A 22188-nucleotide genomic window follows, 5' to 3' on the forward strand; every position below is an offset into this window, starting at 1 on the left:
TCAAAAGCACAACACAAGGCAGTGGCAAAAAAAAAAAAAAAAAAAAAAACCACCAAAAAACTCTATTAGCAGTCACTGTATTGACCATTATATACTCAGTTTTTGTTTTAAAAGCTATTTTTACTCATGAATGTCCCTGAAAAGCAGTATTTATTAAATCCTGACCCATTATACACATCTTCTTAGTATTCTGTGGAATAGGATAGGAAGTATGCGTTAAAGCACTTCTTCCAAGAAAGATGGTTGTTTTGAGGAAAAGCACTTGCGAGAATGAGTTGGCACGCAGAACTAGCTGCTTTTCCATGGAATATTATTTCCACTTAAATGACAAACTATGGTTAATGTAACTTTGATTTGGGGCAGACATTTTCTTGAAAATAAAATGAGTCTGTTATTTCAAGAAAAGCAGCTAACAGTATATTTGTTACCAATGATAAATTCAAACTTTCAAGAAAAAATGAATTAGTGATTGTAATTAAAAATGCATTCTATGTAACAAGGGCTAGTTACTATTATTTTTTAAAGAATTAATAAATATTTTATATCCTCAGTTTAACCTCTAAAATTGTAAATATTAATACATGCAACCTACAAAAACAAAAGCTCATTGGAATCTTCAATAATTCTTTTTTTTTTTTTTGAGACAGAGTCTCACTTTGTTGCCCAGGCTAGACTGAGTGCCGTGGCGTCAGCCTCGCTCACAGCAACCTCAAACTCCTGGGCTTAAGCGATCCTCCTGCCTCAGCCTCCCGAGTAGCTGGGACTACAGGCATGCGCCACTATGCCCGACTAATTTTTCTATATATATTTTTTTAGTTGTCCATATAATTTCTTTCTATTTTTAGTAGAGACGGGTCTCGCTCTTGCTCAGGCTGGTCTCGAACTCCTGACCTTGAGCGATCCACCCGCCTCGGCCTCCCAGAGTGCTAGGATTACAGGCGTGAGCCACCTCGCCCGGCCGAATCTTCAATAATTCTGAAGAGTATAAAGAGATCCTCAGATGAAAAGTTTTGAGAGCCATAGCTCTATAGTAAATAAGAAGGGAACTTCTATTAGCGCTTATTTGTGCCAGGTCGTATGAGAGGTGCTTTATCTATTTTGCTGATTTATATACATTATCCTCACAAAAACCCTCTCCAAGGTACTTATTGTTCTCCACAGCTGTTCCTAAGATCACTTTGCTCCAGCTACAGTAGGCACCTTTCTATTCCTCATCTAGGTACTTCAAGGCCTTTGTTCTTGCTGTTTTCACTGTCAGGAATGCTCTGCCCCCAGATTTAGGCATGCTGATTCCTTCTCATCACACAAGTCTCCATGCAGATGTTTCTTCTTCAGAAAGGCCTTCCTGGACATCCCTTTGAAGTAATTCCTAAGGCCGACATGGTGGCTCATGCCTGCAATCCCAGCACTAGTGCTGGGAGGCCGAGAAAGGAGGACTGCTTGAGATCAGGAGTTCGAGACTAGCCTGAGGAATAGGGAGACCCTGTCTCTACAAGAAATAAACAAAAATTAGCCTGGCATGGTGGCAAGCGCCTGTAGTCCCAGCTATTCAGGAACTAAGGTAGGAGGATCGCTGGATCCCAGGAGTTTGAGGTTGCAGTGAACTATGATGACACCACCGCACTCTAGCAGGGGCAACAGAGTGAGACCTTGTCTTAAAAAAAGCAAAAAATAATTTCCTCTACTCTATCATCAATCTATTGTCAATAACACCAATATCCACAGTTATTTATATCTGTTTTCTACCTCTACTAAAATGTAAGCTCCATAGAAAACGAAACTTGTCTGTCTTGTCCATCACCAGAGATACAACACCTAGAACAGGGGCAAGCATGCACAAAGTTATCTATAAATACATATTTTTCAAATGTATACTCTTCATCCAGTCAGTGTGACCCCTCACTGTTCTCTATTTATAGTCCATGCTTTTTAGCTTTGGTGCCTTTACTCACTTTCACTCATTAAATGTCTGCTCCATAAGACAATGCATATACTAATTCTTCCCATCCTTCAAGGCCTAGCACAAATGTCACCCTAACCAAGAAGCTGTTCAGCCAGCTGGAAGTAATTTCTACAATACTAATGTAGGGAACTCTCATGACAGCCAATAGTTAGCTCATTGTATTATGGCCAATTATACATATATATTCCCATACTGTGATTATTTACATATAAAATCTTAACTTCTTAAATTAAAAAACAGTTCTCTTAAAGGAACCATGCACTGAAAAATGTATTATAGGTTAGAATATTCCTTATACAAAATTCTTGGGACCAGAGTGTTTTTGATTTCAGAATTTTTTTTTTTTTTTTTGGATTCTGGAACATTTGCATTATACCACTTTGGCATCCCTAATTTGAAAATCTGAAATCTGAAATGCTCCAATGAGCATTTGAGCATCACATTGGTGCTCAAATGGTTTTGGATTTTGGAGTATTTCAGATTTCTAAATTAGGGGTATTCAAACTATCATATATGTGATAAATACAATGTAAATACTTTATAAATGTCCTATTAGATAGGTTATATTCATAGACATACTCTATTTACTCTGGGGAGGCTTTTTGAAATTAGTACTATTCATAATCATTACAAGATAGTCCCTATGGAGATACTTATATTACCAGGACTCCTGCCTAAGAATGTGAAGTCTGTGTCATGCACAAAGGTATTTGATTTCGGGAGTTGGGAAGATGGGATGAAATCCATTCAAGGACCTCTGTGAAAGGGGTTTTTTCCTAATTCAAAAGTCATTACTATTTGTTGAGAGGGGCAAGTGGCTTTTTTCTAATTTGGGAAAAATGGAATACATTAAGCTAATCAGCTGCTGTTTCTTATCTATGATCAGCACAGAACTGACACACAACTATGAGTATGTGGGCTGATGACTATCCTCTCTACATTCTTTAAAACTGGTTCTAATACAATTGATTAGCAAACATATTAATTTATACTATCCTCTTCATTTTATTGCCAAGACATCTCTGTTGGAGAATTGATGAGCTACCCACTCTTCTAAATGTATTTAAAAAATCAAGTTTATTAAGAAACCAGAAAGACATTTTAAGTAGCTACTGAAAGTAATAAAGATTGATGTGTTGTAAAAAAGTGGTTTTAATAGATTTTGCTACACATAGAGCATTACCTTCCCATCCCCTTAAAAGAGGCTTAAACTAGCACGTTAACACCTAGCCAGTACTTAACCACCAAAGGAAGTTCTTGTTTGTTTATATTTGGAAAAAGAAACTATTTCCTAGGAATGAAAACACATCAACAAAAAAACAGAATATTAATGGCAGAAAGAGAGAGTATAACTGATGCAAAAAACACAAAAGAGCTTCTTAACTGCCCTTTGAACCTAAGAAAGAGCAGTTTGGTGTTGGCTAATCAGATATAATGACTCAGCATTATATATCAGCAACGAGTTAGTGAGACATACCTGTAACCACATTTTGCAAATGAAGTCTTTGCTTAACTGTCACTTTTATGGTTAATGCCTTTCCTGGCCACTATATTAAAATTACAACACCCTGGCCCACCATTTTACAACCTGAGTTATCTGCTTTATTTTTCTCCATACCACATACTATATATTTTGCTTATTTATTTATCATCTGTTTATCCTACGCCCAGCATGAAGGCTTGATGAGAGCAGGAATTTTGCTATATCCCCAGTACCCTACAAAGTTCTTGGCATGTGGTAGGGGCTCAACAAATAAATGAATGAATGAATGCAGGAAGAAGCTAAGATTCAAAGAGAATGAGTAGCTTGAATAAGTCACACAGACAAGAAATGATAGAGCTGAGATTCTAACACAGAGTCTCAGATTACAAAAAGTAAGTTCTTGACACACTGCTTTTCACAGATGTTCCTAGTTTATCAACATATTTCGCATCTATCTGCAGTCTCTACAACAGGATATCACAAATTCTAGGTACTTAATAAGTACTTATTGTATAAATGAAACCAATTTTCTTTTACCTGCCACAGAAGCAAAAGAAATGCTTTTTGTAGCATTTACCTAAGGAGGAAAATGGCAAAGTTTATGTCAAGAAAAGCACTATATATTAATAATACACCTAAAGTGGAAAAGCATTGAGATGGAATCATAGCTTTTGGTTTTAGGTTCTAGTTCTGGCTCTGCCACAAATTCTGTGGCTGTGGAAAACTAACTTAAATCTTTTTGGGCTTTGATGTCTTCATATTGCAAGTGAAAGGAAGAAGCTGGGCAGTTATAAATCACTAAAATTCCCTATCATGTTTAAAATTCTTATGTATTCGTGATTCCTCTTTCTGGAAAAAGTTGTAAGTAACCATATAGCAGGGTTCCAAAGTACCCAGAACATACCTCACATATAGGAGATGATAAATGAATAAGAAAGTAACATTCATATGGATTTTAAATATATATTGCTTGAGAAAAGAACTATGTGTTTTCCATGGAGTAGTGGTTAAAGGAATAGAGTAGAAGAGATTTGAGAAACATAGCTATCTAATAACAGAAGAAACATCAAAATTCTACTAGAGAGTAGTTTATAAAATGTTACTTGAGATGAGCTAATAACTCAGTGACCTGAAATAATATTAGACCTGTTTATAAGAGTAATCATTAATTTTCCTTGAGAAAAGATATTGATTAAATTCCAACTTGTCTTTTTTCTCAACCTCTTTTAAATCTCATGTTCTCCAAAACAGCATTCTGACTTTTTATCATCAATATAAAAATAAAAATCTCTACTTAATGTATTTAGTACAAATATTATTTTTTTAAAATGAAGAATAATGTCAAGCAAACAAGAAATGATTCTTTGTAAAGGGATATGGGGAAAAGCCCATGATATATTAAGGGTATTTAGGTTTTTTAGTTTTTTTCTTTTTTTTTTTTTTTTTAAGCCTACAGCATTCAGTATTCCCACACAGTCTCCCACCCCCGCACTAACGAGGCCTGACCCTGCTTAGCATTCAAGATCAGATGAGATATGGTGTGTTCAGGGTGGTATGGCCATAGGAGTATTTAGTATTTTTAAAAGGATGCAAATGTGGATATGGGAAAGGATAAAAAGATATGGGAAAATGCCCACAATATAAAGCTTTTAAGAAAAGATGCTTAATATGATTCCAACTTTACTAAAAAATATTCACACAAAAAAGCTAGAAGAATATGTTCTAAAGGTTAAAGTCATTGGTTGTGAGATTATAATTTTTACTTTCTTCCTTAAATTTTCCTTCATTTTCAAAATGTCCACAATGAATAGGCAGTGTTTACGTAAAAAGAAAATTAAAAACTTGACTCATAAATGAAAAGCATTAAGTCTACTACAATGTGGAAAAACAACCAAATTACTGATGAAAGTGTGAAATTCAAGCAACCACTTCAGAAAATCATCTGATGGTATATACTAAAGTTGTATAGAATGCATAAATACATGGGGTGGGGGTATATGTGTGTATGGGGAGATCCCATTCATGTAACAGAATTTAATACATTGATAAAGAAGAACATCGAACAAAAAAAACAAAACACTATCTTCAACAACATGGATGAAGTTCACAGATATATAGATGAGTGAAAGAAGGCAGATACACAAGCATACATGCTGTAGATTTCCAGGTAAAAGTAATTTTTGGTGATAGAACTCAGAACCATGGTTAAATCTGTGGAGGAATGACAGGAGGGACATGATGAAACTTTCTGAGGGGCTGGAAATGTTCCCTATTTCTTGGGGGTGATTTTTACACAGGCATATACATATGCAAAAATTCACTGAATCTTACACTTAAATCTTGGGTTCTTCATCGTACATAAATTATACCTCAATTTAAATATTAAAATAAGAAAGTAATAGGACACCATTATTGAAAAGCTACTATTATTACTTATAGTATAAGGCAATTTACTTATTTTCTTCTAAGCTGTTTATGCTAAAATGTGTATCCCTCTAACTTTTAACCCCTGCTTTCTGGAGTTCGACATATCAAATGGAATCCCTCTTTTAACTGATAACCTTTAAATATTATGAAAACTTTTCTTCCCCTAAGAATTCTTACATATTCTTTTTTTCAGGCTAAATATCCCTAATTCCTTTAGCTATTCTTCATATTATATATATTGAAAAGTATTTATGCCAAGGTCCTAGGAATACAGAGAAGGAAAAACATCACATTATAACATAGGATAGTCCATAAATAACAATTATCACATAAGGGCCATAAGAGCAGTGAGTAGAAAATACAAAAATAACATTGAGGACATAAAGAGATATTTTTGTGACTAAGAGGGTCTATATGGGTCCCAATAAAAAGTATGTATTTGAGCAAAGTTTTGAAGATTACATAGGAGTTCAAGTAGCAATTCAACTGGCAGGAACCTAAGCAAAGGCACTAATGATTTTAAAAATGCATGGAATAAACAATCAGCAAGTCATCCAGTGGTATAGTTATCTGTAAGGTATAAAACAGGATAAGGCTAGGTGATGAAAGGTCTGAACATAGTGCAAAGATGACTGGATTTGACTACAGATGGTTTTCAACCTCTTTCTACTCCAACACACCAACAGAATCTGCTATGCTCCCATCAGTAACAGTAGCTCAATTAAGCAGAAGGACAAGGTAGAAGAAAACATTTTAGAATTTCAAGAAGATAATATTTGAAAAAGTCATCCTTAGTTTTTAAGCAGAGGTGTGACATGATCAGATCAATATTTCAGAAAGTTCACAGAAGTAGTATGAAGAAGGAAGAACCTGAATTAAGCAACAGCAGATAAAGGCATACCTCATTTTATAGTGCTTTATTGAGTTTAGAGGATATTGTATTTTTTTTACATAGTGGGGGTCTGTGGCACCTCCCTAGTGAGCAAGTCTATTGGTGCTACTTTTTCAACAGCATGTGCTTATTTTGAGTCTCTGTGTCACATTTTGGTAATTCTAGCAATATTTCAAGCTTTTCCGTTATTACTATATCTGTTAAGGTGATCTATGATCAGTGATCTTTGAAATTACATTGTAATTGTTTGGGGGCACATGATGCCCATAAGACAGCAAACTAATCAATAAACATGTATTCTGACTACTCCACCCATCGGACATTCCCCTGTCTCTCTCTTTCTTCCTTTGCTTCCCTATACCCTGAAACACAAAACATTGAAATTAGGTCAGTTAATAACCCTACAATGGTCGCTAAGTGTTCAAATGAAAGGAAGAGGGTCATACATTTCTCACTTTAAATCAAAAGCTAAAAATGATTAAAGCTTAGGGAGGAAGCCATGTTGAAAGCTGACACAGGTCAAAAGCTAGCCCTCTTGTGCCAAACAGCCATGTTGTGAATGCAAAGGAAATATTCTTGAAGGAAATTAAAAGTGCTACACCAGTGAATACACAAATGATAAGAAAGCCTGCCTTACTGCTGATACAGAGAAAGTTATAGTGGTCTGGATAGAAAAAAATCAAACCAGCCACAACATTCCCTTAAGCCAAAGCTGAATCCAGAGCAAGGACTTAACTCATGCAATTCTATGAAGGTTGGGAGAGGTGAAGAAGATGCAGAAGAAAAGTTAGAAGCTAGTAGAGGTTGGTTCATGGGTTTAAGGAATGAAGCCACCTTCATAACATAAAAGTGCAAGCTAAAGCAGCAAGTACTGATGGAGAAGCTGCAGCAAGTTATCCAGATCTAGCTAAAATAACTGATGAAGGTAGCTACACTAAAATACAGATTTCCAATGTAGATAAAACAGCCTTCTCTTATTAATAAAATAAGATTGCCAATCAGGACGTTCACAGATAGAGAAGAGAAGTCAACACTAGGCTTGAAGGTTTCAAAGGACAGGTCGACTCTCTGTTAGGGGCTAATGCATCTAGTGACTTTAAGTTGAAGCCAATGCTGATTTACCATTCAGAAAATCCTAGGGCCCTTAAGAATTAAGCTAAATCTACTCTGCCTGCTTTCTTATAAATAGAACAACAAAGCCTGGATGACAGCACATCCGTACACACCATGGTTTACTGAATATTTTAAGCCCACTGTTAAGACCTATAGCTTAGAAAAAAAAAGACTCCTTTCAAAATACTACTGTTCACTGATAATGCACCTGGTCACCAAGTGCTCTCACAGAAATGTACAAGGAGATTAATGTTGTCTGCATGCTTGCTAACACAACATCCATTCTATAGCCCATAGATCAAGAAGTAATTCTGACTTTTAAGTATCATTATTTAAGAAATACATTTCATAAGGCCATAGCTGCCATAGATAGTGATTCCTGTGATGGATCTAGGCAAATTACATTGAAAACCTTTTGAAAAGGATTCATCATTCTAGATGCCATTAAGAACATTCATGATTCACGGGAGGAGGTTAAAATATCAACAATAACAGGAGTTTGGAAGAAGTTGATTTCAGCCCTCATGAATGACTTTGAGGGGTTCAAGATTTCAGTGGAGGAAATAACTGCAGATGTGGTGGAAATAGCAAAAGAACTAGAATTAGAAGTGGAGCCTGAAGGTATGACTTAATTATTGCAATCTAATAACACAATTTGAATGGATGAGGAGTTCCTTCTTATAGATGAGCGAAGAAAGTGGTTTCTTGAGATAGAATATACTTCTGGTGAAGATGCTGTGAATACTATTAACACAGCAAAGGATTTAGAATATTGCATTAACTTAGTTGATAAAGCAGCAGCAGGGTTTGAGAGGACAGACTCCAATTTTGAAAGGAGTTCTACTGTGGGTAAAATGCTATCAAATAGCATCACATGTACAGAAAAATCTTTTGTGAAAGGAAGAATCAATTGATGCAGCCCACTTCATTGTTATCTTAATTTAAGAAATTGCCACAGCCAGCCCAACTTTCAGCAACTACCACCATGGCAGCCAACATCAAGGCAAGACCCTCCACCAGCAAAAAGATTATAACTCGCTGAAGGCTTAGATGATCATCAGCACTTTTTAACAATACTGTATTTTTAAATTAAGGTATGTACATTGTTTTTTTAGATGTAATGCTATTGCACACATAATAGACTACAGTATAGTGTAAATATAACTTTTATATACACTGGAGAACCCAAAAATTTGGGTGACTCGCTTTATTGCAATGGTCTAGAACTGAATCTACAATATCTCCGAGGTATGCCTCTACTTAGAATGGAACTACATGAAGAGAAGCTTAGCAGAAAAAATGCAAGGCTTAATGGAAGACTGGATATGAAGGGTGAGAGGGAGGGAGAAGCCATTCATTAAGATAAATACCACAGATTCAAAGAGCAGGTTGAGGAAATAGAGATGATTTTATTAGCTTTGCATATGCTGAATTTATAGGTCCCAGTACCCCTATCTAACCATGCAGATCTGAAGCTCTGAAAAAAAATGTGGGATGAAAATAACAATTTGGAAATTATCTGCACTGAGGTAATAGTTAAAACAATGGGACTTGAAATCACTCAGGGAGAGAGCATAAGAGAAATGATTATGAAAAAAATAAGAAAAGAGTTAAGATTAAATTATGATCGGTATATTCTGCTTGGCCAAAAAAAAAAAAATTGTGGTATTTTATTCAGTCAGTAAAGAGCTGGAAATAGAAAGTTCAAGACATTCACCATCTAGTACAGAAGACAAATACACAGATGATAACATCAAAAGGAATAAGGTAAGTAATTATAGACATATCCACTGGTTATTGTGAGTGCTCAGAAAAGGAGAACTAAGGAGGAATGACGGTACTTAGGAAGTATTTCCTAAAGAAGGCTTTACACTTGAGTTTAACACAAGAACAAGTGAAAAATAGCTCTGGTATATAAGGATGCAAAGTTGAATACAGTGAGGATAAAGGTAGGCATGATCCAGAATAGAGTCTTATTTGCCATCTTATGAGTAATCTTGACATTGAGGATAAAACATTTTCAGGACAAACTGTTAATCTTTAAAGCTTCTCCATTTGAAGAAGGTGATTACCCTGGCTCTTTGAAAAAGATTAACATATAGGAATGTTCATTTTGATTTTTAAATGTTTATGCTTTTAATTCAATACAACATAAGAAAGACCAATAAAAATACATAAAGCAGTTAATGTTAAGTCTGCTTGTTCTTTTTTGTTTATAAATGTAATATGTTTTTGAAATGTTTTAATATAAATTAAATACTAAAAGTATTGTCATACCTATAATCCTAGCACTTTGGGAGGCCAAAGTGGGTGGACTGCTTGAGGCAGCAGTTCGAAACCAGCCTGAGCACCATAGCAAGACCCTATCTCTACAAAAAATAGAAAAATTAGCCGGTCATGATGGTGTGTGCCTGTAGTCCCAGCTACTCGGGAGGCTGAGGCAGGAGGATGGCTTAAACCCAGGAATTTTAGGTTGCAGTGAGTCATGACGTCACTGCAGTCTAGCCTGGTGAACAGAGCAAAACTCTGTATCAAAAAAAAAGGGAAAAAAAGTATTCTCACAAAATATACATCGTACATACATGATCCTGAATTCATTCAAACTGTTCTACTGAACATTTACAAAGTATATACAAGAAATTGGCAAGGCATGCCCATAAAAATACAGTTGCCAAGAGAATCAAAAGCTAACACATGCAGCACATTAAGAGACAGATGACTTGCTGACTTAAAATATTTGACTAAATTTGGTCAGTTTATTAAGCCATATAAGGAAAGAAACAGAATGAATTTCCAAAATCTTATCTGACACAGTTTATCTTAAGTTTTTCTTGAATGCATATCCAGAGCAATTACCAATAATAGATGGTTGTGTAAAGATACTTTTGTCATTTAATTCTAGGTACAAGCAGCTTTGTCAACTTGAGCTGTAAACTAGTTCAAAACTTCTGTTTTCTTGTTCCACACATGTTTATAAGGAAAAAGTTGAGAAGCCTGATAACAAAGAGTTGAATAAAGGGGCTACACAGTGCTCAAAGCAGATAGAGTTCATGTCTTAAAGATAGATTTTGGGTGGGGCATGTGTCGCTTGAAAAATCATTAAATTTTATTCCTAAAATAGACCAAAACAAATGTGCTTAAACAAACATAATCTGAGTAAAATCACAATCACAAAATTAGTAGTATTTGAAATAAATTCTAACACTGTTATATTCCTTTCCATGAAAGTGTTTTTGTTAAAAGTACACTCTAGAGTCAGACTGTCTAGGATTAATCCAGTTCTGCCACTTACTGGCTGGCTGTCCTCAGGTAAACGCCTCATCCTATATGCCACAGTTTCCTCTGGAAAATCAGGATAATAATAGAACCCACTATCTCAAAAGTTTGCTATGAGAAGTATGTGAATTATTATATATAGCACATATAGTACCTGTCAAACAGTTAAGCACTATCATGTTTATATAAATATCCATGTGCCAAATCTTCCCCATTTAAACTATTTTTTTCCTTTTTTATATTCTTATTTTAGAATATGTTTTCATCCCTCTGTAAGTTACGAAACAAAGTTAAATGGTGAAGAATTGTCAAATATTCCTGTTAGTACCATTTTTGGTAAAAGTCCCACCTACCAATGATTTCTAAAAGGATGACTAAGTTTTAAAAGATGTATTAAGAAAATCTTAGGGATTACAAACCTCCTTCAAACAAACTTTTCTGTAAGCTCATTCATACAAATTATATATGATGCAGAAGAACAAAGCAAAAGAAAAGAATTGTGTATAAAAATAATTATAGCAATTTAGGTGAAAATGTAATTATAGTCAATTACCTAAAATGCTTACAATTTGTGCCTAATCATTAGTAACACAGTTAATTATTGATAGGTAATAAACAAATTTGAATATAGAAGTTTTCTTAGTCAATTTCCACTTCACAGAAACAATTCTTTGACTCTTAGGAAAAATTCAACTGGTAGGAGCTTTTTTGTAGATATACTAGAAAATATTTCATGCCCTAAGCATTCAGGGTGACATAAATGTCTTCGAGTACATACAAAGAGAAACTGAACTGGATAATGTCCATGCAATGTTCTATTTTAAAGAAAACTAAAGCTGAACATTTCAAAGAAGGAATTATGGGTGTGGTTTATACAAGAAAGACAACAAAGAACTTAAAAAGTACTCCTATACTAAATAATAAAAAATAAACACCTTGGTCTTGCATTAAAAGACTGGCAAATAAATGGGCATGTATAATTTTAGGAGGCCATCTACTATAGTTATGAAAACAAGAGAGTTCAGCATTACACTTAAATTGAAGTTTTCTCACCTTTCTACTCTCTTATCATATAAGGTAGGAAAACTAGATGTAACCTGTCTTCATAATAAGTCAAATATTAAAATGATATGATGATCAGAGCAATAAATCCAACAGATTATACACAATGGCTGGACCATAGGAAATTCTTTATTCAAAGAAAGAGTCAGGCTTATGTATAGTATCCTAGAAAGATTATAGGAGACACAATGCCTGACAGAAAATACACAATATACATTTGTTGATGATGAACTAGACATGGCAAATACAAGCTATAAAAAAACCACGTGAGACCAGGAATTTAAGACCTACCCAGGCAAAATAACCAGACCCCATCTCTACAAAATATAATTAAAAAAAAAAATTAGCTGGGCATGGTGGTGCACACCTGTAGAACTAGCAACTCAGGAGGCTAGGCTGAGAGGACTGCTTGAGCCCAGGAGTTAGAAGTTGCAGTGAGCTATGATCACACCACTACACTCCAGCCTGGGCAACAGAGCAAGACCCTGTCTCAAAAACAAAAAACAGAGAACAAAACAAAACAAAAAACCTGACCAAAACATCTCTGAGACAAAAAAAGAAGGATAATGAAAGTTTCTAAGGGAAAAGTAATTTAATTACCATTTAAACATTCACTCAACAAATACTATGTATTTGAATGAGAATGCCAAAAACTGGCAAACATAAATATTCAAAGATTAAAATATGTCCTTTATCTATTCTTGTTCCACAGCTGTTATTTCCTTTATTGATAAAGATCTATAAATTAGTATGTTGAACCTAGATTTTTAGAGGCCAATAGTTTTATTTGGGGACTTAGTAAGGGAACAGCATTTCTGCTTGAGTTCAGAATCCTTAGGGATATAAAATATACTGAACTTTAGTATCATTCTCTCATGAGTAATTTTTACTGATTGCCTATAACCTACAACACAATGAATGAACCATCCATTTTGGTAGATACAAAGACTAGCACTAGAGGGCATATTCTCCTCCTTTCCTTTATGCACTGTGCCTGGCATATAGTGAGTATTTAATACACAATACACATGGAGTGAATCAAAATAAAATACTAACTTCTACTTAATAAGTAGGCATTTATGACCTAGTGTGTATATGTGTACGCAAAACTGTGTAAAGTACTGTGAGACATGCTGCTTTTATTACTGTTTCATGTGTTTACAGTCTTTTCTACCAGCCAGATTACAGATCCTTAAGAACAGAGAGTGCCTTATACGCTCCATAATACCTAACACTGCTATTTCAATAAATTTTTGTTGAGGACCAAAACAATCAATCTTGTCTGCAGGGTGCCCAAAATTTAATTAGGAAAAAAGACAAGCAGATAAGTAGAAAAATACTATGCAACTGAAAAGCATTACGGCAAAATAAAAGTCAGTATGTGAGTAGAGACCAGTTAAAGAAAGTTTGTTAGAGAAAATTTCATGCAAGGTATCAGTACTGTCTGAGCTCTACAGATAGGTAGAAAGGTTGCTACAGGTAGATGTTTCCTTGTTGAATTCTGTCTTTTATCAGATGTGATTTACAAACTGATCCAGAAGAGATTAATCAATAAACACATTAACGAGAAAATTTTAGTTTCAGGGAAAGAAAGAAAAGCTTCTGCTTACTATTTCATCCACTTAAATTAAAAAAAAGGTTACAAAAGAATATGTATCAATTCTTGCCTTTGAAATGCCTAATGAAAAGTCTAGAAGAATATATGCCAAAGCGGTTTTTTTAATAGGAGGTATTACCATTTTAAATTTCCCCCATCTAACTTGTAAAAGACACTAGATTTAGAACCACTGATATTCATGGTACTGAAGCTGGAGGAATAAATGACAAGGCACAAGCAGCATCTGTAAAATGTGATAAGAAAAGCTTATGTCAGAACTCAAAGGGCCGGGAGTATTTAAGAAATGGGAAACAAAAAAGGAGATTGAGAAGCAGCAGTCTGAGGAAGTAGGAAGGAAAGAAATACAAGTGTAGTTCTATGGAAGCAAAGGGAAAATGGAAAATAGGATTTTAAGGAGTTAAACACTTCCTAGTAAAAATGGCAGAGTGAAGCCAGATTTTACACAACTCTTCTCCTAAATAAACACTAACTCTTTTATAGCGATTTTGTATATGCCATGGAACTATTCTAGATACTTTACGTGTATTACCTCACTTAATCCTAACAGCAACCCAATAAGTAAGAACTATTATCAATATTATGTTAACATTTAAAAGCTGATAACTGGCAAAATCAGGATTTTAACCCAGCAGTCTGGGTTTACCATCTGTGCCCCTAACCAGCAGGCTTTACAACTAGACAAAAGGAGCAAAAGATAAAATAATATCCCAAAACAATTTGATCCTATCTTTCAAAATTTCAAATGCACATACTCTTTGACATTGCAATTGAATTCTGGGAATTTATTCTGCAGATGTACTCACACATGTGAGTACAAAATTATTAACTAAATTCTGATAAGTGTAAGACTAGAAACAATTTAAATGTCCATCGGTAAAAAACTAATTTATGGACTAATATGGAACAAATTCCTGGATATTTTGCCCAGTGAAAAACACAAATGTAAAACATGAGTAAAGTCTCTGACTAATGTGTCATATATGTATATTTGTTCATATATCATCAGATTATCTCTAAAAGGATACCGAAAAACAGTATGACAACTGTGAGAGGACACATCCAGGCCAGCTGTAGGCCCAAAAAGGTAGTAGGGAATAGAGCCCTAATAAATGAATGTCACAGCAAGGAATGGCCTATTGGTAATATGTAGAAGAGGAGGCTGATGGGCTCTCCCCTTCCTCCTTTCCCCACCAGCCTAATGACACAAAACCAACAAAATCTGGGTTCTAAGCTCCTCCCCTCAGTGGGTTCCTCACTCCAAGTAAGCTACAATGACCACCAACACATGAAGAACTAGGGAGACCCTGGGAAATAATATCCACTCATATCCCTATATCTTTATCTGGTTTATATCCTTTGTATTACTTTGCTTGTTATTTTGGTACAATTCTGTGCTGCAACTAAACTTTTCTTGCCAATCCTTGAACACGAATCAGCCCTTTATAGTCTGGCCTAAAACAACAAATATGAACATACACTAGAGGAAGAAAAAATAAAATGGAAAAAAAAAGTATATGTCATAGTCTGTTTTGGCTGCTATAAAAAAAATACCATGAACTGGGTGGCTTATAAACAGAAAACATTCTGGAGTCTGAGAAGTCTAAGATCAAGGCACTGGTAGATTTGGTGTCTGGTGAGGGCCTGTTTCCTGACTCACAGATGTGTCCTCTCATGGTAGAAGGGCAAGCTGCTCCCTTGGGCCTCTTTTATAAAAGCACTAATCCCATTTATGAGGGCTCTGCCAAAGGCCCCACCTCTTAATACCATCACCTTGAGGTAAGGATTCTAATATATGAATTTTTGGGGGACACAAAATATTCAGACCACAGCAGTATGTAAGCATGTAAAAATCCAGATACAGAAAGCAATGTGGAAAAAAATATAACTTTACAAACCAAAGGAAATACCCTACATTTTGGTGCCACTTAACTTATATTGAATAAAAAAAGAGATCAAAGGTAAATTGAAAAACCCTATTTAATAGTAAAATCTAGCCAATTAAAAGAACAAAATAAATTCAGAATTCAGGATAAGACAGTCAAAAATTTCATAATAGTAAATAAAAAAGAATAAAATCCTAATAAGGTAGAAACATTAACATGTCCACAAAGTGAGATGAGGGGCAAAGAACAAAAATGGATTAGTGATGATTTCCTAATATCCTATTGCAATGTTTTCACGGCCTATCTTCCAAGTCTTAAAGGAATCTTTCAGGAAATATTCTCTCTAGTTGTAGACAAAAATTTATCTAAAATTCAATGATTACTTCAATCTTCCATTTCTTTTCTTCTCTTATTGGCAAATTAAAGGAAACTAAACACTTTGTGATTAAAATAGCATATGTAACAAAAATATACTAAAGCATTTGCATAGAGAGTTTCTGAAATGGTCTTTTCTTATTGAACAATGGTTGGTTATGGATAATCAACATTCATTGAGCAACTATTACTTATTTAGCATAAAACACAGGGCTTAGTTCAAAGCTGTAAAAGGACCAAACCTTGCCTGCAATAAACTCACAGTGCATCAGCCATAAACATATATTCATAAATTTCAAAATATTACTCTTTAATTTCAAATTCTCCTCACTCTAGTATACATGGATTATTTCTGGAACCTCAAGAATTAATAAACACACATATACACACACGTACAAATTGAGGGAAAGGGGAAGGATTTGGGAAGAGAAAGGCCAATTTTTTGTCATGCCATGACATGGATGGGACAAAAGTGTGTGGAGGAGGGAAATCTAGGCCTTGGAACTACATTCCTAAATCCTTTTCATAAAGAAAAGAGCAAAGATATGTCTAAGAGAAGCTGAGAATATGGTAGTTGTTCTGGTATATTCAGATATGTTTTAGCAAAAAATATCAAGAACGAAGTTAAGAAATTTTAATTCTGGGTCCTGGGGAAGAGGAAGAAGATTGGGAAAAAAATCTTATATGGTTAACTTAACTAAAGACTATTTTCCATTTTAGACAACCAAGTTATTCTGCATTTCTGGGACCACCAATGAAGGAGGTGAGGAAACAGGAGTTAATACTTGGAAGTCACAAAATAAGAAAAGCAATGAATAGGCAGCAAAGAGAAAAAGAAAGATATAATTTATTTACAAGTGCCTTGTTGAATAGTGAAAAAGGGACATAAACAGCTATTAGTAAGTAAGGCATAGTACGTAAATAGGAACCAACTGTCAAATATTTAGTAATACAAATTGAAGGATATAAAAATACCACAAAAATAATTTTTTTTTTTTTAGTTTGCTTGTGGAAGGTAGCCTCTAAGACGTCAATGATATGGCCAGAAGTGGTGGCTTATACATGTAATACTAGCACTCTGGGAGGCTGAGTGGGCGGATTGTTAGAGCTCAGGAGTTCGAGACCAACCTGAGCAAGAGTGAGGCCCCATCTCTACTAAAAATAGAAAGAAATTAGCTGGACAACTAAAAATATATAGAAAAAACTAGCCAGGCATGGTGGCCCATGCCTGTACTCCCAGCTACTCAGGAGGCTGAGGCAGAAGGATTGCTTGAGCCCAGGAGTTTGAGGTTGCTGTGAGCTAGGCTGATGCCACAGCACTCTAGCCTGGGCAACAGAGTGAGACTCTTGTCTCAGAAAAAAAAAAAAAAGATGTCAATGATCCCTGCGCCTCTGTGGTATTCATCCCTGTGTAATCCCTTCCCCTTGACTGAGTGCTTGTTTTTACCAAACCAAATGAGGGAGAAATAACAGGATGTCAATTCTGAGATTAGGTTATAAAAAGACAAAACTGGCTTCTATCTTGGCTTGCACTCTCTCTTGCTCTCTTCTGGATCACTTACAACCTGGGAGAAGCCTAGTGCCACAATGAAAGGCAGCCCTGTTGAGAGGTCTATGTGGCAAGGAAGCAAGGCCTGACAATAACCACAAGTGATCTTGGAAATAGATCCCCAACTTACCAACCTCAGCCTGCAGATGAAACTGCAGACCCAGCCAATAGCTTCAGGACAATGTCATGAAAGACCTTTAGTTAGAAGCACCTAGCTAAGTCACATCCATTCCCGACCCACAGAAAATGTAAGATAATGTTTGGTATTTTAAATTTGGGGGTAATCTGCCATGCAGTGATAAATAATGGTGACACTGTTTGATTCTGATGAATGTACAAGCCATTTATACCAGTTTTCATTTACTTCAGTTTGTGTGTACCCAAACATCATGTTCCCTTCCGCAATTTTATCTTTTGTCCTATATTTCCACTCTTCTTAAATGTCATCAGCTAGTCTCTTAAGCTAAGAGTTACCTAAACTTAGCCCTATCTCTCCATTTCCACAAATTCAAAGCTCTAGTCACTGGACTGTCCTCCATTTCCTGAGCATGTCCAATGTGAACTTACAAGGTCAGAATAAATAAGTAACTGCTCAGTAATGTGATACTACTCATGCTTAACAAATAAAAACTATATAAAAGTGTAACAGTTTAACCAGAGCTATACTAATAAATAACAAAAATTATTCGTTCAATATTTACTTTTGAGGAGGGCAGGCAAATATCAAAAGGAAAAAAGAGAAAAGGCAGCTTTTATATAATACATTAGCATTGAGGGAAAGGGATATATATATATAATTTTCTATTGTATAATTCATTCAATCATAATCATTTTTTAGATGTTAGTACTTTTATATTTAAGTTTTAACACCCCTTCAAATGCAGATCACTATCCAGTGAAAAGAAAAGTAAAAAGGCAGAAATAAGAACACCTAAATTTTCAATCTGACTCCAGAAACAATTGTCAGTATGGAGCCCTTTTGAAACCAATTTTTTTTAAAAAAATTACTGCAGTATTTCCCAAAATGTTTTCATGAAACTACTGAACTAAAAATGTTAATAAATATTCTTTGACAAAAGGGTTCTCTTAAAGGCAACTAAACTTAGGAAATACTGGATTAAATAGATTTCCTTACCACAGAACTTGTCAAGAAGTCCCTTTTCCCACTATATCTATTTTTATCTCCAAACTCTATTTTAATGTCCAAGTTAAGGTACACAATCTAGAAACCACTGTGCCATACACACGATGTTTCTGTAATATAATAAATGAGCATACCACTGTACTTTCAATTCCAAGTCTCTCTCAGATACAGGTAATAATGAATTAATAATTTCATAATTTTATACTTTTTTTTTTATATTTTTTGGGGAAAACTTTGTATGTTGATTCCATATACCACTAACTATATGGAACCAAGAAACTTCTAAAGATCTTTTTATTATTTCTCTAATCTAGACATTGAATGGTTAACAAGGCTGATTCAATACATTACATGAGATTTTCATCTTTCAGGAGTATTCTCCCACTATCTAAAAGATTTTGATAGGCACAGGTATCTCTGCCAGAAAGACAGCAGCTACAAAACCCTGCTGAGACAAATAAAGAGTCATAGATAAAACAAAAACCAGTGCTGAAAACTCTACAAAAGCACATTCTTAGACTCCAGTACCAAAAAGCAAGTTGGAGGGAGGAGGTAGTTGAGTCCAGTTGCCAAGAAAAAGTAACCTGATAATAAAATTTCAAATTTTTCTGATTGTAGGAATTAACTACAGTAGTTTAGGACTTAAAACCTCTCTAGAGGGGAGTGCCCCTGAATAATAGCTGCACACTGCTAAACTCTACAGATTCCTCCTTAATTTAGTCTTCTGTTATACCTTAATAAGGCTTTATTTTCTAACGTCTTCTCCCAGCCCACATTAATGTGGGTAGGTTAAGTAACTCCCTCCATTTTTTGTGACCCTATGAACATACCTGTCCTAACACGTTTAAAACATTGTGTTATTCTTACCTACTCATACATATTATTTTTGCATTCTTTATTTCTCTCCCTTCTGCCTCCACTATACTATAAGCTCTCAAAAGCAAGGGTCCATCTTAGTTGTCACTGTGCTTATAGTATTTAGAACACATTAGACAATAATCAAATGTTGAATGGGAGGAACCTACAAGTACGATTTACCTTCATGTGTAGGACTGAGAAATAGATTGCCAATTCTTTGTCATCTGTGATCAGGGAAATTAATTTTTCCATGTCCTATCTGACTTACTACCTAAACTTCCTAGTTGCACCTCATGCTGACCTAACCCATTCCCTCCCTTATAGTGAGACAAAATAACCAGGACTGCTTTTAAGTTTCCTTTTGGGGGGTGGGGGGGGGTGGAAATCAAATTACATAATCAATAGCAGGTAATGTTTTGTTAAAATAACATTAGCATTCTAGCATAAAATTACTGCCACAAAAGGAATTCCTTTCCCTAGGAAGAAGGACTACCAAGGTTCTTAGTAATTTAGCTACTGTGGTAATAAAGGCAGCCAAAAAAATAGCACTGAAGACAAGGTAAAAGCCGGCTAGCTGGAGGGTTTTTTTTTTTTTTTCCCCTTCTTTCTTTTTTGGAGCGGTGCCTTGTATTTCACTGAAAGTCCAAAAGCTAAGTCTTGACCATATAAGGCTTTGGGATTCCCATGGATTTGGCTGAGGAAAAAGTCAAATCTAATAACCTTAAAATACATGAAGAACACAGGTACTAAACTACCATGAGAAGGTTCATTTTTTTAATTCTAGTTTCATTTAAACATACTCTCACAAATAATCACAAAAATGTTCCTAGAAAACATTATGATAAATTGTTGAGATGTCCTTTAAAAAAAACTTTTGATGAAAATCTTCCTAAAGTCTATCATATATTCCTTCACCATTTTAAACAAGTATAAATAAAAGTAATTTAATTTTTTTCTAATAACTCATTTTGGCATCAACTATTAAATGCTGCTGTTATACAACAATGTCCTTGTAGCCAAGAGCTTATGCAGCTAAAATGATACCTAATATGCATTTTGGGAATGTTTACTTTTAATAAGTTTTCTGCTTTCCATCTTGCTTTTAGCTGTCACCTCTTAAAACTATCTTCCATTCTAATTGGTAGCTCTTAATTTGTCGAACATTTTTTTTAAAAGGCCTAAAATAAGACTACATAGAAATTATAAGAGGGCTTCTGAATAAAAAGTACTCGTGCTTATAAGTGTGTTGGGTGGATTCTGCAACTTCTGTGTCAGTTCTATGAGTAATGCTTATTTCTCAGTATTTTTTAGGTCATAAAGTTTCCAATATGAGGGAAAAATTTATTAGAGAAATTATGCCCTATAAAATGTAGAGTAATGACCTATAAGCAAGTAATATCAAAAGTGACTACTGCTGAAAAAAAGAAAACTAATAAATGTTATTGGCAACATTTTCTTTGCATGGAGATGATTAAGAAAAGCAATCACATGAAGCAACTCCTGCAGATAATTTCAGAGTTTCTGGAAAAAAAATAGTGGCAACTCTAAGAAAACACGGAAAGGCCCTGGGCTAACAGTTTATCTCTGTGTTATTTATATCTTATTTACAACTTTGCATACTCATGACTTTAAAATAAAGTATGTTAGTAAATCACCTTTTGATTTAAATTTTTAAGTACTATCAAACAAAAAGAGGGGGAAGAAGCAGCTCATTTTACAAAACTTAGTAATGTGTAAAGCTCAATGGAATAGTCATGTCTGATACAAATGGAATATTGTCTGATACAGCTATTTCATATTAATAAGGGAATAAATTATACAAAGAAGACATTAAGGTAAACCCCAAAACTCTATTTTATCATAATAATCAACTTCCTCCTTCCAGGTAATATCTTTCAGAAGACCAAAAACCATTTCTTGATTTTAATGCCCTTCACCACCATTGCTACACTGTTCAGATCTTTCCAACAATTACTGAGTATCTACCATTTGTTAGGTACTATATGCTGGGCATAGAAAAACGAATCATGACTGATACAGATCCTTATGAAATATATGATTTGTCAAGGAGCCAAATAGAAAACAAGATCATCTTTGTTTAATATGGCAAGTGCCATATTTTGTAGGTGCTCAGAGAACTGGCAATAGCCTAAGTAGGAGCAAGGTTTCTAGGAGAAACCTAATCTATGTCTTTAAGGATAAAGAAATGGTAAAGGTTAAAACAATTGTTTAAAAAAAAAAAAAAAAAAAGAGGAGAGAAGCAGCATCTCAGAGAGCATCTCTCTATATCCGAAAAGATATATGAATAAAAACATAAAAATATTTCCTTATTCTACCTTCCAGATATCACTCCTCTTTTCCCTCACGTTTTACTATGAAAATGTTCAAACATACAGCAAAGTTGAAAGAATTTTACAGTGAACACCTATATTCCACCATCTAGATTCTATTAACATTTTGCTACTTGCTTTAGCACGTATCTATCCACCTAGTCATTTCTTTACACATCCATTGTTAATGCAGCTACTTTGAAAGTACCAAAAAA

The 22188-nt window shown here is 34.8% G+C and overlaps 1 protein-coding gene across 4 annotated transcripts in view; it reads right to left on the reverse strand.

The window, feature by feature from the left end:
* Positions 1-22188, reverse strand: part of PPP1R12A (protein phosphatase 1 regulatory subunit 12A) — a 142427-nt gene that overhangs the window by 90149 nt on the left and 30090 nt on the right. The gene's annotated exons all lie outside the window — the stretch shown is intronic.

This window comes from Eulemur rufifrons, chromosome 16 (assembly GCF_041146395.1).
Source record: "Eulemur rufifrons isolate Redbay chromosome 16, OSU_ERuf_1, whole genome shotgun sequence".
Classification (NCBI taxonomy): domain Eukaryota; kingdom Metazoa; phylum Chordata; class Mammalia; order Primates; family Lemuridae; genus Eulemur; species Eulemur rufifrons.